This window comes from Amblyomma maculatum, chromosome 9 (genome assembly GCF_055883805.1).
Source record: "Amblyomma maculatum isolate TAMU_Amacu chromosome 9, ASM5588380v1, whole genome shotgun sequence".
Lineage (NCBI taxonomy): Eukaryota > Metazoa > Arthropoda > Arachnida > Ixodida > Ixodidae > Amblyomma > Amblyomma maculatum.
The window spans coordinates 123,613,362-123,627,708 of record NC_139352.1 but is presented as its reverse complement, the minus strand read 5'-3'; the positions used below and the strand labels follow the sequence as shown (position 1 = coordinate 123,627,708).

At 46.1% G+C, this 14,347-nt stretch overlaps 1 protein-coding gene across 1 annotated transcript in view; it reads right to left on the bottom strand.

Moving 5' to 3' along the window:
• The window catches only part of LOC146180309 (uncharacterized), a 110,559-nt gene that overhangs the window by 24,332 nt on the left and 71,880 nt on the right, over positions 1 to 14,347 (bottom strand). The window lies entirely within an intron of this gene.

Below are 14,347 nucleotides of genomic sequence, written 5' to 3'. Positions count from 1 at the left end.
CCGACATTCTAGTGGAAATTAAGAAGAAATGGGCAAGGGCAGGACATGTAGGGCGAAGAGAGGATAACCAATGGTCGCTTAGAGTAAAGGCTGAATCGCATGCACACAAAAACTCACGCGAACGCGACAACGGCACGCGTTCTGTGCTAGCTGCATCCACTTGACCCCTGCAAACTTCTTAACCTCATCCGCCCACCTAACTTTCTGCCGCCCCCTGCTACGCTTTCCTTCCCTTGTTTATTACCCTAAGTGACCATCGGTTATCCTCTCTTTGCATTGCCCATGCCCATTTCTTCTTCTTGATTTCCACTAGAATGTCAGTAACTTGAGTTATTTCTCTGACCCACTCTGCACGCTTCCTATCTCTTAATGTTACCCCAAATATTTTTTGTCCCATAGTCCTCTGCTTTGTAATCAACTTAAGTAGGACCCTCTTGGTTAGCCTCCACGTTTCAGCCCCATAGGTGGGTACAGGTAAGATGCAACTGTTGCATACTTTCCTCTTGAGTGATACCGGTAAGCTGCTAGTCATAATCTGCGAGTGCTTGCCAAATGCACTCCATCCCAATCTTATTCTTCTTGTTATTTCCTTTTCATGGTCCGGACCTGAGGTTACTACCTGTCCTAAGTAGACATATTCGCCTACTACTTCCAGTGCCTCGCTACCTAACGTAAACTGCTGTTTCTTCCCGAGGCTGTTGAACATTACCTTAGTCTTCTGCATACTGATTTTCAAGCCTACCTTTCTACTTTCCTGTCTAGGTCATCAATCATTATTTGCAGTTCATCCCCCAAGTTACTTAGCAAGGCAATGTCATCAGCAAATCGCAGATTACTGAGGTATTCTCCATCTACCCTTATCCCTAACTGCTCCCATTCCAAGTCTCTGAATACTTCCTCTAAGAAAGGTGTGAATAGTGCTGGGGAGATCGTGTCTCCTTGCCTAAAACCTTTCTTTATGGAAATTTTGTTACTTTCTTTATGCAGAACTATGGTTGCTGTGCAGCCACTATATACATCTTCCAGAACTTTCACGTACGGCTCGTCTACCCCCCGATTTCACAATGGCTGCATCACCGTCGAGGTTTCTACTGAGTCAAATGCTTTTTCGTAATCAATGAATGCTATGTATAAGGGCTGGTTATATTCCGAGCGTTCTTCTATCACCTGGTTGATGGTATGGATATGATCGATAGTAGAGTACCGTTTCCAAAAACCTGCTTGATCCTTTGCTTGATTTAAGGCTGTCCTGATTCTATTAGCGATTACCTTAGTAAATACCTTATACATAACAGACAGTAAGCTGATTGGTCTGTAATATTTAAGGTCCTTAGAGTCCCCTTTCTTGTGAATGACCATAATGTTTGCATTCTTTCATAGTTCCGATACCGACGATGACACCAGGCACTGCATAAACAAGGTGGCCAGTTTTTCTAGCACGATATTCGCCCCGTCCTTCAACAAATCTGTAGTTATCTGATCCTCTCTAGCTGATTTCCCCCTTTTCATAGTTTCTAATACTTTCTTGACCTCTTCCCTCGTCACTGGTGGAACGTCTGACTGTTTTTCTCTACCGCCAATCTCATTACAATCCTGACTACTTTGGCTACTGTAGAGATCAGTATAGAGCTTCTCGGCTACTTTGACTATCTTGTCCATATTCGTGATGACGTTGCCCGCCTTGTGCCTTATCGCATACATCTGGTTTCTGCCTATGCCCAATTTCTTCTTCACCGCTTTAAGGCTTCCTCCGTTTTTTTCAGCATGCTCAATTTTCTCCATGTTATACTTCCTTATAATGGCCACTTTGCACTTATTGATTAGCTTTGATATCTTGGCCAATTCTATCTGGTCTGTTGGATTGGAAGCTTTCATACTCTGGCGTTTCTTAATCAAATCTTTCGTCTCCTTAGACAGCTTACCGGTATCCTCTCTAACTATCCTACCACCTACTTCTACAGCGGACTCAGTAATTATATCTCTGAAATTATTGTTTATTGCTTCTAGGGTAATGTCGCCATCCTCGGTTAGAGCTGAATATCTATTCTGCAGCGAGATTCTGGACTCTTCTGCCCTTCTCCTCACCGCTAATTCGTTGATGCATTTTTTTCTTGCTAATCTGTTGCGTTCCTTCTTAAGATTTAGGCTAATGCGGGAACTCACCATCCTGTGGTCACTGCATTGCACTTTCCTGATTACTTCCACATCTTGCATAATGGCGGGGGTTGAACACAGTATGAAGTCAATTACTTTTTTAGTCTCCCCGTTAGGACTTTTCCATGTGCATTTCCGGTTCTTCCGTTTGCTGAAGAAGGTATTCATGATTCTTCAGTTATTACGCTCTGCAAACTCAACTAGTAATCCCCCCTGCTATTCCTAGAACCAATGCCATAACCACCTACTGCCTGGTCTCCTGCCTGCCTTTTCCCTACCTTGGCATTGAAGTTGCCCATTAGTGCAGTATACTGTGTCTTTACTTTTCACATTGCTGATTCTACATCTTCGTAGAAGCTTTCTACTGCCTGGACATCATAACTACATGTAGGTGCATAGGCCTGTATAACCTTTATTTTATACCGCTTATTAAGCCTAATTACGATGCCTGCCACCCTCTCATTACTAATACTATAGAATTCATCTATATTACCCGCTATATATTTATTGACAAGGAAACCTACTTCTGGCGCTCGCCTCTCCGCTAAACCTCGATAACACAGTGCATGCCCTTCCTTCAGTACAGTATATGCCTCATTCGGCCTCCTAACCTCACTAAGCCCTATGACATCCCATTTTATACCTTCTAGTTCCTCTAACAGCACTGCTAAACTAGCTTCACTAGCTAGGGTTCTAGCGTTAAACGTGGCCAGGGTCAGTTCCCAATGGCGGCATGGGTGTCGTTACCACGACCTACTGTATAATGGGCGACCTGCGTGTGCGCTACCTTCCCAGTGCCGAAAGTTTGCTTTTGCTTTAGCTGTTTTTTTTTAGTTCTCTAAAACGCCGCCGACCGTTGAGAGTGGCGCTGTAACTCATCCCCACGACAAAATCGATGAGACGGCGACAGGCTATGGAGCGCGAAGATTGAACATGTGTGGGCCGTCGATATACGTACTGTAGCGGCCACAAAGCTCGGTGCCGGTGAGTTCATTTTAAGTAGGCAGTAAATAACTCTACCGGAGGCAGTTTTCACTCGCCGTGTGCCTGAGGGTGGCGGTGGATGCCTACGCGTTTGCGGCATCATTACGCACTATGGTCTACAGTTGCATGCCGCTCTGCAAGTCGAGCAGGCGAATATCGACAGGGACCTCCTTCCACGAGTTGCCTGTAACAGAGGTACGAAATCAGTGGCTCAAGAACATCTCGCGGCAATCCAAAGGTAAGCTGCACCAGCTTTTAAACATGCTTATAAGATCGCCTTACTCGAACATTCCGGGCGACGTCGTCCGTTGTGATAGCGAGATCACTTTAGAAGGAAAGGGTTGCGATCATCAGCTGATGCTGTAATAGTCGAGTTTCCGTTGCGTTCAGTGATGTCTGGAAAGTACATTTCTGTTACGGCACTCTTTGCTTTTCAGGGTCAGGGAAACAGCCCTGGATTCCAAACTACAGGAGCACGGTGTGTAGCCTGCATTTTAAGCAGGAGGACTACAGAGAAGGCCTCAAGTTACGGCGTACCGACTGCTGTCATGCTCCGTCAGCTGCAAGAATATCCATTGTTTTAATGCTGCATGGATGACAGTGCGGCCCGCAGAATGAGGCTTGTGAAGCTCTTGCGTCAAAAGTTTATGAGGCCATTTCTCACCAACTTCACTGGCCAGCTGACTGAGCGGAGTGCAAAAAGAAAAGTGTTGAACAAAAAAACCTTGCTCTCGAAAAGTACTGGCGCAATAAAACACACTGGCGCTTTTTTTCAACACATGCTTTCGGAATAATTTGTTAAAACTGCATGAACAGACCACTCGCATCTCAGCGCACTGAGAAAGTTTTTTTCCCACAAATATTGCATGCATTAAAGTTGACAATCTCGCCCTTTCAAAAGACTCATCACTACAGTTTATCAGAATAATGGCCTGGGGGGCGAGCTGGTGCATGATGAAAATGAACAGTGGCGCAACACGGACACAGACAAGAAAGGGACACCACATGCGCACACTACCAACAATTTATTGAACGGAAAAGTGGCATATTTGATGAGTCTCAAGCATGAGACTCATCGCCGAATAATCGCTGCGAACCCAACACGTGGAAGCCAGGCGGCAACATCAGGATACCAGACAAGATATCTCGAACAGATAAACTAACAGAAACGGAAAAAAATTCGAAACGGAAGGCAGGCCAACTCTTAGCAAAAGCAGTGTGGACCATTCGTAGCAACAGCAGAGTAAGACATGAGAAGCACACCAGTCCGGACCCTCTAAAAAAAAAAAGGTAGCAAAAGCAGAGTCAAAAAGGTGAAGCAAAAGCAGTCAGAAACCTGACTGCGTTTCTGACTGCTTTAGCTTCACCTTTTGAGTGATAACATCACGGTGTGTTTAAGCGAACCTGGCAATGTGCCAGCGCTTGTCCAGTTATGCAAACCTCATTTTCAGTATGTACGCTTTATCATGCTATGAGCGATAGGGGTGGGCACCACTCCAATCATTAGAACGCACGATAGCAGCAAACACTTTTTGAAGCGAATGATGCTAAAAGCCGGTGTCATGATCGTGGCTGACCGGGTGCTTCTGTTGACGGCTGATGGGTGGAATGAATGGCTATCACAAAAACAAAAAAACAAAAACAAGTTTAGCCCGTAGTGCCTGTTTGAAACCATAATCTTTTATGGGCGTTGGCTGGGACCACTCCGGCAGTACTTATCCGTATTTTCAAATTAACAGAGCTGGAATTAACGAGTATTTAGTTGCGATTTTCGGAGGTTGCTCAGAAGAGAGAGCAGGCAGCCGCCGGCTGCTGCGCCAATCATGGCACCATTTAGGTTTTACCCACTCTTCCATGGTTTTACCTGGTTCCATCTTCTGTCCCCGTTTTGGACGTGCGCAGCCTCTAACTATTTCGCTTCTTTGTGAAAGTGTTTTTCTGTTTCACTTTTTTTTTTTTCTTTTTTTTTTTGCCACGTGATGTGCGCCAAACCACCCAGATACGGCGTTATAATTAGGTATATAAAAATTTGAATTATCGAGGTTCTAATTAAAGAGCTTTCAGTTTATAATGCTTCCGTACACTAATTTTGTGCATACCAGTGAATAATGGATATGTATTAGGGATTTCGAATCAGACCCCCAGCGTTTCAACACATGAAAGGCCACGGTTATTTTTATCAAAAGCAATAGCTAAAAATTTATCTTGTTCTTGAATAGCTAACGCAGTTTGGCTCAAGCGCAAATTAGGGTCAGTCTATGAGCCTCGTCAGAGCGAGAGCAGAACGTTTAATGTCTTTTTCCAAAATACCTGGAATCTATTTCTGCCTGCCTGAGCGAACACCTTGTTTACCGTCATAAGTAATTATCTCTTACACTGGAGGAACTACGAGCTATTTGGAGGTCATATACAGGAGCTCAAAAAATGTGTGGTGCTTGAAATACTTTCTCGATTTACGCAGTTCTCCTCAAGATCATAGAAAACGTTGCCCCCAAGCAGACGCCGAATGTATGGGTGGTCAGGAAATCATTCGTTCACACCCTGCCATGGATACCTACCCCCGATAATAAGTCCCTATGGTAACATAGCCATTCTTCAAATCGAAGAAGACCCTGATACAGTGTTGTTTGTGGACGAATACCTCCTGAATGCTGTTTTCGAGGCAGACAAGCCGACTGGTGGTTGAACACGCCTTTTTAAATCTACAGTGTCTAAATGGCGCTGGGATTTGATGCTAACGCCAGCATAATGTTTAGAACATTTTCAAATGAGTTTGCAATACAGCTGGTAAGAAATTTTGGTCTGCAACTCTCATACCACTAGGTAGTTGATGATTCACCGGGTTTAAGGAAAGGTACAATAACTGCTTCTTCCAATGCTTCAAGTATTTTCCCAGTTATCCGTATTTTATTAAACAAGTTTCAACACTCTTCATGGCAGCCTGAGAGAGATGGGCAAGCATAGCATAATGCACAGTCTGCACCTGGTACAGTTGAACCCGGATACATCGAACACGAAGGGGATCGCGAAATAGTTTGATATATCGATAATTTGATATACAAAAATCGGTTTGTGACGGCACTTATGATGCGAAAAAAAGATACCGTAATTGTCGTGTAATCAACCCACTCCCATAATGAACCCACCCTCCACTTTTGCACCAGAGAATTTGAAAATAAAAAAATCGTTAAGGCCAGCTCTCTCACATACAAGCCATTGAGCGATCTCAGCGACAGGGCGAAAAATTTCCAACTTGTTGGAACTGCGTCCCTCTCGCCGCTCGAGCCACCGCGGCAGCTCAAAACAAGCTTTCTGTGTCGCCGCGGCAGAAATTGCGAGCGTTTCCGATTGCATGTCGATGGCGCACGCCACTCCGTTTCGGTCGTCTCATCCACAGCTCATTTCTTGGCAGCGTGCCAAGCTGCTGCGCAGGGATAACGTCACAGCTTGCTCCAGCGGTGGCAGGGAGCGAACATGGCAGAGGGCCCATGATGGCTTGATTGTACAAGCCTGGTTCGATTTATCACGCCACGCTTGGGGCGGGCGTAGTCCATTGCCACAAAATCATTGGAAAGTGTGATAGCTAAATGCTGTTTGAAGCGAAAAATGCTAAAAGCCAGTGTCATGATCGCAGTTGACTGCGTGCTTTCGTTGATTCATACATGCAAGGATAAACGACTCCAGCAAAAAAAAAAAAAAAAAAAAAAAGAGAAAAAATCCAACACACTGCCGCTTTTTAACATCCGCAGCCGCCATATCTTACGCTAGGCCGCGTGTACGGCACAACGATAAGAATGGACTCTCGCAAAAAAAAAAAAAAAAAGAAGAAGAAGAAGAAGAAGAGAGAGGGAGAGAGAGAGAAAGAGATCTGCCGCTTCTTAACGTCCGCAGGCATCATAGCCACGTCAGCCGCCGCGCGCAGAGGGTTCGCAACACACGCTGGAGAAAGCATCCGACGTTCTGTCTGAAAACAGGCTGAGCTGGCTTGGCGCATGCGTAGCGCGTGCTACTGCGAAAGAAGGCAGGGAGAGAGAAAGGAGAGAGATAGCTCGGCAAAAGAATGGGCACACCCTTGCGCTTCGTTCTATCGCGTTTTTCACCTCTGGTTCCCACCGGTTCTCCCTGGTTCAATCACGCACATGACTTACAAACGTCACGTGCTGGCGCGTGGGAAACGATAACAGCAGATGCGTGCGCCTTTAGGGAATGGGCGCGGCGCTGCCCTAGACCAGCCATCACCGAACTGTCCCCTCTCATTCCTTCCGCGCGTGGCTTGAAAACGTCACGCGGCAAACGGCCGAGGGTGATGCAATCACCTTTGGGGAAGGCACTCTTTCCAGTGCGTGGTGCAGAGTTCAATATATGGAACGACCGGTGAAATTGAGTTCGATATATGACGTGGCTTTCCTATACTTTTACATGAAATTTTTAAGAGGATATTCCGTGAGTTCGATATAACCAAACTTCGATATACCCGGGTTTGATATATCCGGGTACAACTGTACTATCTTTTTATGGGTGGCTAGTACTTCATTTAATTATTGTATTGTAATAAGCTGGTTGTAGTCCTCATGCATTTCATCATCATCATCATCATCATCACCAGCCTGATTATACCCACTGCAGGGCGAAGGCCTCTCCCATATTTCTCCACTTAACCCGGTTCTGTGCTAGCTGCATCCACTTGACCCCTGCGAACTCCTTAATCTCATCCGCCCACCTAACTTTCTGCCGCCCCCTGCTACGCTTTCCTTCCCTTGGAATCCAGTTTGTTACCCTCAGCGACCATCGGTTATCCTCTCTTCGCACTACATGTCCTGCCCATGTCCATTTCTTCTTCTTAATTTCTACTAGAATGTCGGTAACTTGAGTTATTTCTCTGACCCACTCTGCACGCTTTCTATCTCTTAATGTTACGCCTACCATTTTTCGTTCCATAGCTCTCTGGGTTGTCCCCAACTTAAGTAGAACTCTCTTGGTTAGCCTCCATGTTTCAGCCCCATAGGTGAGTACAGGTAAGATGCAACTGTTGTATACTTTCCTCTTGAGCGATACCGGTAAGCTGCTAGACACAATCTGCGAGTGCTTGCCAAATGCGCTCCATCCCAATCTTATTCTTCTTGTTATTTCCTTTTCATGGTCCGGATCTGCGGTTACTACCTGTCCTTTTCTGCTCTATTGAATAGTTTTTCTGCTATAGCTTTGTGCTTTTGGAATGCACAAGTGTAACTGGATGAGCTTGAAACCGTGGCAGGACGCTTGCCTGATATGTTGGCCTGTTCTTCTAATGTGTTTTTGTATCAGGGTTTGTTAACAGGGGGAAAGTGAATTTATGAGCTTGTTCCATATACTTCATTGAGGACACACACTCTTGCCAGGGCTACTGTCCCAATTTTTCTGGGATGTACTGCACTTTGGCCCTAGCCTTTTTAAGCCAGTAAGTTCTCTGGTACCTCTGTAGGACACTCCACGCTTTGCCTTTTCATATACAGTCGAACCCAGATATATCGAACTCGAAGAGGATCACAAAATATTTCGATATATCGATAATTCAATATACAGAAATCAGCTTGAGACACCCACTTGGGATTGTGAAAAATGATACGGTATTTGTCGCGTAATCAACCCAGTCGCATGGTGAACCCACCCCCACTTTTGCCCCCGAGAATTTGAAAACAAACAAACAAACAAACAAATGTTCGGAGGCACATCCCTCCGTTTCGACCGTCGCATCCACAGCTAATTTTATTGGCAGCACGCCAAGATGCTACGCAGCGATAACGTCACGGTGTGTTTCTTTTTGACTATGGTGACAGGGAGCGAACTTGGCAGAGTGCTCGGATGGCTTGATTGCACAAGCCTGGTTCGATTTATCACGCCGCGCTTGGGGCGGGCGTAGTCCACTGCTACAAAATAATTGGAAGCGTGATAGCTGCAAATGCCGTTTGAAGAAAACAATGCTAAAAGTCGGTGTCATGATCGCAGCTAACCGCGTGCTTTCGTTGATTCATAGATGTAAGAATAAACAAGTCTCGCAAAAAAAGAAAATGAAAATCCGCAGCCGCCATGGCTTACGCTGCGCCGCACGTTCAGCACAACAAGTAACATTATGTACAGCACGAAAAACGAAGACGGGAAGAAACACGCAAACAAACAAGCGCTTGTTTGTTTGCGTGTTTCTTCGTTTTTTGTGCTGTACATAATGTTGACCGTTCACCAACTCGCCCAGTTTTGGTTCTGATGACGACAAGTAAGGACGACTCTTGCAAAAGAAGAAAAAAAAAAAAAAGATTGCGGCTTCTTAACGTCTACAGCCGTCATAGTATACACTTTTTGCAACAGTGTGGTGCAATGTTAGAGTGCCGTGCCATAGTGGACAGATCTCGCTGAATACTGCGTTGATGTCAGCTCTTACAGAAACCTCGTCGCTCAATTTAGGAGCATTTTCTGTGTCTGAAGATACAGTTGTACCTGTGATGTCCGGAGAATTCATCTAAGTTATTTCATCTACAAATTTGTGCGAGAATTTTGACGCCGTAGTGGAACCTACAACACTTGCCTGTGCAAAGAAGAGTGTCTTGGTGCCTCGTTGCATTGCTTCAGTGACCAGAGGCCACACCTTGCTGTGGACTGTGAACTATTCAGATGAGCCAGCCGTGCTGTCTCGTAGCATGAGGCTCACCCAATTCGAGGAAGGTGTGTTGAATTCTGTGTCGGCACTAAGTGACTGTGCTTTGAAGAGAAGACATCCCCTTTTGCAGAATCTTGAATCCAGGCAATGATAAACATATCTTTGGGAACACAGGAGCGCCAGATTTTGACTGGCCTGCTTTTCAAGCATGTTTTGGTTTTTGACTTCGCCAGAGATCATCCGCCACCGATTTCAAATTCTCGCATTCATCATGCGATTGATACTGGAACCTCTCGCCCGATCAGACAGAAGCCCTACTGTGTGTCGCCGACCGAACGTCAGCTCATTGACGAACAAGTTCACGAGATGCTCCAACGTGGCGTTATCCAGGAATCTACATGTCCTTGGGTGGCTCCAGTTATTTTCTTTAAAAATAAAGACAACACATGGCGTTTCTGTGTAGCCTATCGTCGCCTTAGTGCCGTAACCGAAAAAGATGTGCATCGCTTCCACGTATTGACGATGCAATCGACCGTCTTCATTCAGCGTCATACTTCTCTTTGGTAGACTTGAGATCGAAGTACTGGCAGATACAGATGATCCCGAGCGACAAAGAAAAGATGCCATTTGTGACACCCAATGGTCTCCTGAGTTCAACGTAATGCCCTTTGGATTTTGCAATGAGCCTGCCACATTTGAAGGATTCATGGACACTATTCTGCGCGGACTCAAGTAAAAAATTTGTTTGTGCTATTTAGACAGCGTTGTGATCTTCGGCAAGACCTTTCAGGAACACGATAGCCACCTCGCCATCGTTCTTGACTGCATTCAAAGAGCAGGCCTCGTCCTCAACTCTAAGAAGTGCCACTTTGGTGAAAGTCAACCAATTGTTCTTGGTCACTTAGTCGATAAAGATGGTGTTCCTCCGGATCCTCAGAAGATCGAGATTAAGCTTTACAGCGCCAAAATCAGTAAAGGAGCTTGGGAGATTTTTAGGACTGTGTTCCTATTTTCGTCATTTTGTGCCCACATTCGCTGACATCACCTACCCACTCACGTGCCTTTTGCACAAAGATGCACCGTTCAATTGGACTGCTGACTGCGATTCTGCCTTCCGCCACCTCAAATTCCTTCTGACATCAGGACCTATCCTACATCGCTTCTGTTCTGCCCCCATCGAAGTTCACACCGACGCTACTGGCATGGGCGTTGGCGCTGTGCTCATCCAGCATCATGGCACCGACCAGCACGTGATAGCTTATGTTAGTCGTTCGTTGAGCAAGGCGGAACGTAACTACACCGTTACTGAACGAGAGTGCCTTGCAATGGTTTTTGCAGTGCAACGATTTTGTTCCTACCTATATGGCAATGTTTTTACCATCTTCACCGACCACCATTTGCTCTGTTGGCTCGTAAATCTTCGTGACCATTGCGGCCGGCTTGCTCGATGGGCATTGCAAGAGTGGTTGCAAGAGTTTACTGTGGCATACAAAAGCGGCCGTCAACATGCTGACGCTGACTGTCTGTCACATTTGCCTCTTTCGTGATGGTGACAACTTTGATAACTACCTGGCAACTATCTCAGCAATGTTTCCTGACCCTCAAATGTTCCAGAGAGAACAACACAACTATCAGACTGGCACCGCTCTACTCTGCCGCTCATGCTTAAAGAGATGCGCGTTTCTGCATTTGTGCCGGCCTGCTTTACAATAAGAATTTCAATCCCGGAGGTGCACACTTTCTTCTCGTCGTGCCGGAAAATCTCCGCATTCCCGTTCTTGAAATAATGTACGACGATGCCACGTCGGGCCACTTGGGTGTTGCCCGGCCCGTTCATCGCACACAGGAACGCTTTTACTGGCCGAAAATGCATCAAGCCATTCAGTGCTATGTAGCCAGTTGTGTTAAGTGCCAGCAGTACAAGCTCCCTATTTCTCGTCCACCAGGACCACTGCATCCTATTACGCCTCCGACCGCACCCTTTGAGCAGGTGGGCATCGACCTTTTGGGTCCTTTTCCGCGGTCTTCGAACGGTAACCGGTGGATAATGGTATGTGTTGACCATCTCACTCGATATTCAGAAACAGCCGAAGTACCCTATTTCTTCTGCGATTTCTCGTCCTGCACCATGGCCCTCCTCAAGTTCTGATCAGTGACCATGGGCGCCAGTTTACAGCTGAAGTTATAAAAGAACTCCTTCGTCTGTGGGCCTGCAATTACTGTCATTCGATGCCGTATCACCCGCAATCGAATTGACTTGCTGAACGGACCAACCGCACACTGACCACTATGTAGGCGATGTATGTGGACTCCGGTCACAAGAACTGGGATGACTTCCTCCCTTTCATTACATACGCGTATAACACTGCACAGCATGAGACGACTGGCTACAGCCCGTTTTACCTCCTTTATGCTCGAGTTCCCCGCAGCTGTTTTGATACCATCCTCCCTTTCTCCCTCCACAACGAGCCTTCTATAGCCGCCACTTTATGTCGAGCTGAAGAAGCTCGCCGCGTTGCCCACCTACACATCCTGGACTCACAGGAACGTTCGAAGGAGCATTATGATAACAGACGCCCACATGTTTCTTATGTGCCCGGTGATTTAGTGTTGCAGTGGACGCCACTGTGCAAGCGTGGTTTCACTATAGCAGCACTTTTGTCGTTGTGGAGCGCCTGAGTCACGTGAACTATATAATTTCACGCCGCACTGAAAGTGGCCGATGCTCACACCGGACCTAGGTGGTGCAAGTGGCTTGGCTAAAAAGGTTCCATCTTCGGCACCTTACTTAAGGGGGGACGCGGGTCTTAAACTGGTCAGAAATGGGCGAAAAATTGATTTTGAGAAAAACGCATTTTCGGAATGTTTGTACCTTTGAGCACTAGCCTTCAAAATATCAGCACTGAATTCGGTCGGGAAATATGGTAAAATCGACTTTTAAAACGCCACGCGAGCCTCGAAATGGCCAAAAAGGGGTGAAAATCGTTCGAATTTCCCGCGCGCACCGCGGGTGAAGCAGCCGGCTGGCCGCCGCCATCTTGGACTTGTTTTGAAGCCTGTTTCTTTGTGCACATTTTGCGGCATCTCCAAATGACGTCGCTCAAACAGAACGACCACCGTCGCGGGTTTTCCAAAAGCCGTTTCCAGTCCGCTGATTGGCTGGAGCGCACGCTCGCGAAGCGAGACCCTCGTCTCGCGCTTTCCCATTGGCCAGCGCGACTGACTTGCCATTTTTTTTTTTTTTTTTACGTTCGCCGTTGCGGCTGTTTCGCCATTTCGCTCGTTTATGATGCGCTTTCGTGATCGTATCAGTCGTTCCCGCAGCCGGTGCTGGTCTTTAGACGTAGCTCAGTGGACGTAGCCGTATCAGGAGTGTATTGAAAACGAAAGCGCCTAGCGAGTGCGCATCGAAGAACGAGTACGGCGTCGCGCTGCCAGGGTCGCGCGGCGTGTTCTCGACCTAGCTGCAGCATGTCCGGCGGCATATAATCGTTTGCGAGCGGTTCAGAGGCATCCAAGATAGCATCGATAGATTGCACTGTTCAGCTGATACTCATGGTCTCCACCGACGCTACCACTTCGTTGCTTTTTTATCGCGTCGCTTCAGACGACAGGCGAGCCTGACATCGCGCCGTTGCCTGCGTTCCTCATCCGCGAATTCCGCGGACAGTTCGTTTTCTTTCTTTCTTCCTTTTTTTTTGCAGTCTGCCTAAGTAATTGCATCGCTGCGCTCAAGGGGTGTGAAAGTTCGAGTTTTAGCTCCAGCAAGGGACCCCGTGTGCGGCCCTGCATGCGCTGTACAGCAAAGTAGCAAGTTTCATTCTGGAACATTAGCCAATTTATTAGATCATTCTAGTATGCCGCTGTGTTTTAACCTTAAACTTTGTGCAAGTTTATTAATACTGCAAGACCGTTTTATCGTAATTTTGAGTATTTGTTTGCCTTGAAGGGCACTGCCACTGGCATATGAAGTGGTAAATGAAGCTTCTCACGCTGGTTCTAGTGGCGGTATATTTAGACTTTGTGGCAAGCTTTTACCAGTATTTGGGGAGGGTACTGTTATATGTTTAGTATATAGCCTTTCTCATAAAGAAAAAAGCCTCACAATGATTCCATTTATATTACCATAGCTGCAGTGTAGCAAAAGTTAAAGGTTGTCTCAAAATGCAAATACGTTTTTCTCAGTGCTGTTTCTGGACACTGCACTCAGCCTTACTGTGCTTTTTCTCTACATTGTCGCCCAGTGACAATGACAAATTTAGCATCACTGCAGTCATATTGAAAAGATCAGGGAGTGATCCAACACTTGCCTCACTCTATCGAGGTTTTTGCAAATTGCCATTAAAATAATATTGCATATGAAAAAATTTTGCTGATTTCCTAATGGCATGCGCTACCTTGGCCATGGGTAATTGTGATAGCTTTAGTTTTAGTTGACATATTCAAAATCCAAAGACAGTTTTGGAAATGGGAACAGCATGACACTTTTGGTGAGAAATATCACAGTGAGGTTTTGGAAATGGGAAGAGCATGACACTTTTGGTGAGAAATATCACAGTGAGGCTACTGATTGTTCAA